At 32.9% G+C, this 9,016-nt stretch overlaps 1 protein-coding gene across 1 annotated transcript in view; it reads right to left on the reverse strand.

Annotated features, from left to right (window-relative positions):
- Positions 1 to 9,016, reverse strand: part of LOC116847997 (glycogen-binding subunit 76A) — a 119,164-nt gene that overhangs the window by 104,227 nt on the left and 5,921 nt on the right. The gene's annotated exons all lie outside the window — the stretch shown is intronic.

The following is a 9,016-nucleotide window of genomic DNA, read 5'->3' on the forward strand; positions in this document are numbered from 1 at the left end:
GAATTCATTATAAAACTTCAAACTCGTTATTACCAAAATAACATTTAACTATAACCACGATAACTCAAAAGCAATTCATTCGATTAAATTAATGTGTAATACAAATGTTTATTGTCTGCGTCAGTTCCACAAATTTTAAAACCATTTTTCATTTGATTATTTTACAGGCTTGTATTTCTCAGCGAAAAAATTAGATTTAATTTTTTATAACTCCCATTTTACGAAAATATTGTTTTTTCCAAAATCTGTTTCGTAAACAGATAACTATAACTCTAATAAATAAAAAAATGTTAATACTGATTTTAGATCACTCCTTAGGTTAGAATGGTTACCGTTAAAGCATGATTCTTTTACAGAACAGATTAAAATTGTTTCATCAAAGTTAAGAGAAAGTTAAAAGAAGTTAAGAGAAGAATATTTTCCAAATAGAAAAAACAAAATATGTATATTTTATGTCAATGCACGTGCATGCTACAAATCGATATTAAGATATCGATCCGTTCTCATTAAGGACTATTGAAATAAATATGACATAAAACGATATAAATTGTTTTATTTATAACGAGCAAATGTGATGTGTACTTTTATTCATTAGGAAATTAGAAAATAACATCAATATTATTTCATCAGAATTTAGCAAATAGTTACAACTGATAAGTAATAGCAAATATAATATAATAACAAATAATAGCTTCTAGTCTATAAATTTTTACAAATAATGGAATATTAAAAAAGGAACATTTATTAATATTTTTGTTCCCGATAAAAACAGCAATATCAAGAATAATTGTAAATCACAGTTTTTAACATCTGTAAGTAAAAAGAACGGTTATGTATCTATTATCCGTATAATTGGGAGAAATTTAAATTACATAACATATAATTTAACAGAAAGTACTAATTTAAATAATCGAAAAATAGGGGTTTTAGAAAATACGAATCGTTTTCAAAAAAGAATGAATGAAAATGTAAATATATATACATATATGTGTGTGTATATATAATATTATATATCTATAATACATCTACATATTTATAATATTATATATATTATATATATATATATATATATATATATATATATATATATATATATATATAATTTTGACCAAACTATTTGTCGTTGTTTAAAATATAAAAAAATGATTAAAACAAAATTGAAACGCCGTCCAAGTTTTTGACTGAGCTGAGCACCAGACACTTCTAACTGGTGGATAACGTCACAGCTCAAATAATAATTTCAAACACGTAAGAAAATATTCATCCCTTTGAAAGAAATTCGTAGAAACCTCCTATTTTTGGTTATCTACTCTCTAAAATAGAATCGATGTATTCCTCACTGACATACTATATTTATAACTAGTAGTTATAAGTGTAGCACACTGCAAACAGTAAAATCTCGTTGAAAGGATCAGTTAAAAGTAGCAACTACATCCATTATTAATGCACTTTGCAAACACAGACAGTGTCATTGCACGTAAAGCATATACAAGCCGTTAATTCTAGTAGAATCATCGTCGCAAACCCGAAGAGTTAAATTTGGTATAGCGTATAACAAATTTATTTTACAATTTTACAGATTTTATAAAATTACAGATTTTGCAGTGAAATCTTATTTTCACTAGTCAAAATCAGTGAGATATAAGAAAGAGCAATAAAGTGGAAATATTTTCACTGAAAATCAATGTATTCTCACTGAAAATCAATGTATTCTCATTGTTCATGGATGAAATAGTCCTTTTACCCATGATTTGATCGGAAACATTTTTATTGATTTACTTTAAGAGGATGCTGAAGTCGACGAACTCGAACAATATCGATAACGCAAAGACGATCGTAATACAATCAAACTATCCTTTCCGTACTTCTTGTACATACAGAATTTACGTGAATGTGTTTGCTTTGTTGCTTTGTTTTACCATATTCAATCTAAAACCTAACCACAAATATGTAGAAACATTTCTGCAAATTTTTCGGATAATCTTAAGCTTTGGAATACAGATACGAAGATACAGCAATGTTCTTCAAACTTTTTCCGTTTAGAGCATCCACACTTCCATTATGTACAAACTGCAGAACTTTTGGATTAAACAAATATTTACGTTAACTGATAATTTGAGATCGTATATTTAACATTTTTTTCACGTTTTCATCACATATTGAGCAATGTTTCTATTTATTTTTGCACTTACGCGCATTGCGTAAAAGCATTCGTAATTCTGTATAACTAATACGACGTAAACTTTGCAGAAAAATATCAGTATTCTATCGATATAGTTTTCAGCTTCCTCTTAAGAGAATAAAGCAGAACATCCTTTTAATAATACATCAGATATCTTTGCAAAGATATGAATAAATTAAATTTTTTTTTATAAATCAACATATAACACATCTGACACTCTAAATGTTTAAACTTCCCAACAAAATTAATTTTGCACATATTTTGTTTAATATGTATATTCTATATTTATTACTCTTTTCTTCTACGATAAAATTACGTGGTCACTAATTGGGTATTCACCTTACTTAAAAAAAAAATGAAAACGAATAAAATAAACAAACGAAACAAATAAAATGTTGCTTTATTATAAAGTATGAAAAATATCTCTAACGACCTCACAACACAAGATATCTATAAAGATTATAAAACATCTTTAGCAGAAACCGTGCTTAAACTGTCGAAGAAATGCGAAGAATCCGAGATTTCGAGCCGCGCGAGTATACACGCGCTCCCTTTCGAGGATTTTCCCTTCACTTAAATATTTCTTCAAAGATTTCTCCCTGCAACGTGCAACGTACATACATGCATAGCTCGTTCGTTCATGCGTGCACCAGACGCAAAAGGGAAAGGTAGGACGGACGCGTACACGAAAGAAGAGCAGCAAGACGGATAATCTATTCTTCCGACAGAAAGCCTTGCCGGCACGGAAACATTTTTTTTATTCTCGAACAGAATGATCCCACGATACCCGCCGCGCATATCGGGACTATCCCGCGGAGTCGCTCGCGTGCAGGCTCTCGCCTCGATCCGCACACTCGCTCGATCACCCGCTTAATGCACTCGCATCCTCGCACCGCGCTCGATTCGATTGCATCGTTGCATTTAACGCGCAATCGTTGATGAAGGCTTGGTGATACACGGTAGCAAGCGGATAAATACACGGGAATCGATTATTACAAGGTAGCGATCGCGCGCACAGCGGTCTTCCGGTACCGACATTAACTTGGGCGACTGAAGCTAAGCAGAGGCATGCGCGTGTATCGGAAGACGTGTGTAAACTCTTGATTTATACGAGCGACGCATGTTGCTCTGCAAATGAAAAAAACAAAGCAAAAATCAAGCGACAAATAATAACATCTCCTCTCGACCATATCGATCTTAAAGGTATGCTGAAGCTAAAAACATTAACGACAGAATACTGACATTTTTCTGCAAAGTTTATATCGTATTGGTTGTACAGCATTATAAATGCATTTACGCAATGAAACTACGTGCAAAAATATATAGGAGCATTGCTCAATATGTGATAAAAAACGAAAAAAATATTTAATGTAAAATCTCAAGCTTAATATTTGCCTAATCCAAAAGTTCCGCAGCTTGTATATACCGAAAGTGTGGACGCTTCAAACAGAAAAATTTTGAAAAACAGTTTTCGCATCCGAATTTAGAAGCTTAAAAATATTCAAAAAGTTTGCAGAAAGATTTCTACACATGCTTAATTAGATTTTCCGCCAAATATCGTAAAACAAAGCAACACACGTAGCAACATAAGTTCTGTATGTATAAGAAATATGAAAAGGATAGCGTGATTATCCAAGTAGGAATCGTATACATTTCGCCAGTACGGAAAAATGACCCGATAATGGATCGATACCGAAAAGCAGATATCCGGTTTTAGTACTGGCTCAATACTGGGCCAGTAATATAAAAAAGCTGTATTATTGGTACTGACCCTGTTCAAAGAATCAGTACTGAATATCCAAGTAAGTATAGTATACAATCTGCCAATAGAGGATATTGGGCCAGTATTGTGTCGGTACTGAAAAACGAACGATACTAATGTCCTTTATGGGAAAACGGAAGAAATTACTAACGTGAAACCTAGGTAACTCAGTGGTAAGAACGCTTGCCTGACAAGCGAAAGACTCGAGTTCGATTCCAGCCGTCGCCCTGAAGATTTTTTCCTCATATGACTATTAAAAATAGACATGTATAAGTACAAACGAGAGCAGCTCCGGCCATAGTCTGATCTTTCTTTCCGTACTATATAGTTGTGATATTAATAATTGTACAAATAATAAAAATTACTAGGAATCGATACTGGTCCAGTACTGGGAACAGGTACTTTCCCAGTACTAGGAATCAATACTTTTTTTTATACTGGTACAGTACTGATTTTCAGTACTGTGACAGTACTATTTTCCGATACTAGCCCTTTTCTATCATCCCAGTATCACATCAATACTAAACCCGTACTGGCATCTGGTATGCCAATAACGTTTACCATAAATCAGTACTGGGCCACTTTGATGCCAGTAGTAAATTCCTACTTGAGTAGAGGCGATCATCTCTGCGTTTTCGATATTATTCGTCATCGATGGGATGCAAAATAGATGACGAATTCTAAAAATGTCAATAACATAAAACAAAGATATTAATTTTGGCATACGTATTTAATTCTAAACATTCTTATTATTTTGGTAATTAAATACGAATATTTAAATTTTTAACAGAATATATGTATATACTGAATATTTGTATATATGTGGCAATTTGAGAATGTCCAAGATTAGATGCATGTCCGGGCACTGATACTTTTATCTCAATGATCATCAAAACGTAATGTCAGATAAATACTGTCACGATCACGCTACCTTTTCCACGCATTTCTTGTGCATATAGAACTTATATAAATATATACTGCTTTGTTTTATCACATGCTATCAGAAAACATAATCACGTACATACATAGAAATCTGTCCACAAACTTTTCATATACTTTTGAGCTTCTACATTCAATTGTAAAGATACAGAAATGTTTCTTACAATTTTCATTAACGGAGCAAACACACATATGATACGTACAAACCAGAGAACTTTTGTATCAAGTAAATATTTACGCCAACTGATATAGCTCGAGTGGTGAATTTTAAGATTTCTTATCGTATTCGCGTTACATATTGAGCAATACTCCAATTTATTATTGCACGTACTTTCAATGTGTAAAGGCATTTGTAATTCTGTCCAATCAACACACGATGTAAACTTTGCAGAAAAATGTCAGAATTTTGGGTAATTATTCACTTTAGGGGAAGCACCTTCGATGACCTTGACCTTGACATATATTATAGAGGTCACTCTCCTGAGTAACCTTCAAAGGATTTTAAACGTCGTTTGTTGTTTATTAAAAAGTTATTAACACAAATGTTTCATTAATGCCATGTAGTTTTGCGACACTGCATAGATTAATATGCACATATAAATACCCACAGTACATGTATATGCGCGGGTCCCGACCTAGCAAACCGCGCTTTCGATATTTTTCTCTCTCTGGAACAAAAAGATACGCAGGTCTCGAACGCACGGCGTCCCGCCGCCATCTAGTACGCCCTCCTCCTTCTATGGTCGCACCTCTTCCCCAAAAAACGAATCCTAATTATATAATAATAGTATGTATAAAAAAGATTCCGTTACGTATACATGTACACGTAACGTATTACGTATATACATTATTATTATATTTCAATAGATAGGTTAGGTTAGGTTAGGGTTAGTGTTTTGGGGAGGGGGTGCGAGGGGAAGGGTATATCCGCCCCTTCGGATATACGTGTACTATGCGTATTTATACACAGTACACATTTATTTATGCAGCGTCGCAAAACTACATGACATTAATGAAATCTTTTTTCTTAATAACTTTTTAATAAACAACGAGCGACAGTTAAAATTTTTTGAAGGTTACTCAAGAAAGTGATTTCTATAATATATGTCAAGGACAAAGTTATCGGAAGTGTTTTCCTTAAAGTAAATAATTTACTTTTCAAATAACATTGCTACATCTTTACATCTCAATCTTGAAAAAGATTTCTATACAGGGTGTCCGGTAACTCACAAAAAGTCGCAATGTATAGGTGAATTAAGTCAAACAGAACAAAAAATTCCTCTACCATTTTGCGAACAACCACATAAAATTTTTGAGTTATTAATCAAAGAAACTTCGTGAATGATCTTACGCCATACCGTAAATGAGTTATGATAGCGATTATTATCGCTGTATGCTTGTATATTAAGTCAAATTGAACAAAAAAGTCCTTTATCATTTTTCAAATGACTACGTAGATGTTTAGTTATTAATTAAAGAAGATTGGTGCATTATTGTGCATAATTGTACATCAATCTTCTTTAATTAATAACTAAACACATACGTGGTCATTTGGAAAATAGTAGAGGAGTTTTTTGTTCGGTTTGACCTAATATATAAGTATACAGCGGCAAACGTCGCTATTACAGTTCATATCGTATGGCGCGTATTTAAAATCATTCATGAATATTTTTATTAATATTTTAGAATTTTTTGTGTGGTTGCTCACAAAATAGTAGAGGAATTTTTTGTTTAGTTTGACCTAATCTATCTGTACACCGCGACATTTCTGTGAGTTACTGGACATCCTGTATAATTAGGTTTACTACTATGGTAAAAAAAGCAACATTTACGCATCACGTATAATTTGTGAATTTAACTGATTCTGCTGGTAAAATGAAAACATTATTTTAATCATTCTTTTTACACCGCGAAAGCCTCGAATATCAAACAAAACATTATTTTGAATTTCAGCTCTTTAAATTTCTTAAAACAAAATGTAACTCAAGACAAGTGAAAATTTATATAAAACGAAAATGCTCACACTCGAAAACAAAAGAATGAATATCTTACTCAAGTTTAAAGTGGATTCTTATACGACTGAATATTCTAAACGATTCAAGTAGATTTGTTTCTGTGACGGTGGAGTACACTTGATTGCAGAACAATTTAGACACAATGAAGTTGGGAACTCATTAAATTGTCAAAATTAGAGTTATTATTAATGATAATAATATTATTAATAATACAATCAATAATAAGGTATAATAAAAAATAATAATAATAATTAATAATATAATTACAGTGCGCAAAAATCCTATTAGTAATGATTCTCAATTTTGACAGTTTGATGACTTCATTGTGCCTAATTTTACAAGTAAGTACAATCGAGATTCAGTTTGTAGTTTTATCGAATGACGTTGCAACGCTTCAAGCTGTCAGAATTGAAAGCTATTGCTAACATGCATGCGCAGTAATCGATTATGACAAGGAGCCAAAATGGCAGTACAGAGTGTAACATTTGACATTGTGAAACTTTGAAAGAAAGAGTTTATTTAGAAGTTTATTTATAACCAACTATATACCAGATTTACTCATCAAATTCCAGGGAAAAAATTCACTTGACGATTTAGAGCGGAAAATATATCCTATGCCTAAGAAATTGTTCGAATTAAAATGACTCGGCGCCATCGCTTTACTGTCCAAATTCAACTGAGTAAAATGTAAAGAGAGAGAGAAAGAGAGAGAACCCTTAAAATTATTTCCTCTGCTTTTCTCCCTTGCGCGACTGGATTATCTGTTTACACTCTGTGTACATCTGTGTACACTCTGACACACGGACACAGTGACAGCCCGGCGAAGTCTGGAAAACGTCAATCTAAGCAAGTAATCACGAGCAACGACGCTACATAGAAATTGATGCTATCATTACTTAAACGAATGACGGTAGCCGGTGCGCGACAAGAAGACAGGACACACGCGGCTGAAACATGACGCGATACGGCCAAGAAGCGGCGAATGCACTTTAATTGCCTGTGATAACGGCACTGATGGTCGAGGATGGATCGCCATCGTAGTTGCGATTACGCGGCCTCGATCCATCGATCGATCCTCGCCACGCGCTCGTCCCCGCTTGAACGTGATCGATCGATCGATCAGGTGAACACTATTGTCGTACACAACGCGACGCTACCACTCGTGTTTCTCGGTATCGCTGATCTTCGCGTGCATTTCTATTTACCCTCGACGACAACGTTACCCATCACGAAAAAGATTTGTAATTGTAATTGTACCTCATAAAGTACAGAGCTAGTCGGATATTCTTTCATGATTATCACGACGTGAAACAATTGGTGATGTGAGCTTTACAATTATTTTGATTTATATTTATAAAGTAAATATACTTTCTATTAAAAATCAATCTTCAAATTTATATCATAATTATATCATACAATAATGTGATTCTTTATATAGATAAAAATTTATATACATAAATATATACAAAGTGTCTCACACTCTTCTTCGAGCATTTTGTGGGGACCCATTTAGAATGGGTTGATGTGAACATAAAAGTCCTATACCGATATTCTCAATAATAACCGAGAAATTAATTAAAGAAGATTGATGAATGATCACGCGCGATATGATAGATGAGCTGCAGTGGCACCGTCTGCCGTTATATATTTATACATTAAGTCAAACTGAACAAAAAAGTCTTCTACCATTTTGCAAATAACCACATAGATTTTTAGATATTAATTAAAGAAAATTGTTACATGATTATGTACCATAATGAACAAATTTTCTTTTATTAATATCTAAAAATCTATGTGGTCGTTTGCAAAATGGTAGAGGACTTTTTTGTTAAGTTTGACTTAATGTATAACGGCAGACGGTGCCATTGCAGCTCATCTACCATATCACGCGTGATCATTCACCAATCTTCTTTAATTAATTTCTCGGTTATTATTGAGAATATCGCAAAATGGTATAGGACTTTTATGTTCATATCAACCCATTCTACGTTTCCACAAAATGTCCGGAGGAGAGTATGAGACACCCTGTATATATAAATATATATATATATATATATATATATATATATGCTGATTGTAACTATATAAATAATAACTATACGAATTTTGTATGCAAAA

Source organism: Odontomachus brunneus, unplaced genomic scaffold (genome assembly GCF_010583005.1).
Source record: "Odontomachus brunneus isolate Ranch 3 - 2012 unplaced genomic scaffold, Obru_v1 Obru_scaffold_086, whole genome shotgun sequence".
Taxonomy (NCBI): Eukaryota; Metazoa; Arthropoda; class Insecta; order Hymenoptera; family Formicidae; genus Odontomachus; species Odontomachus brunneus.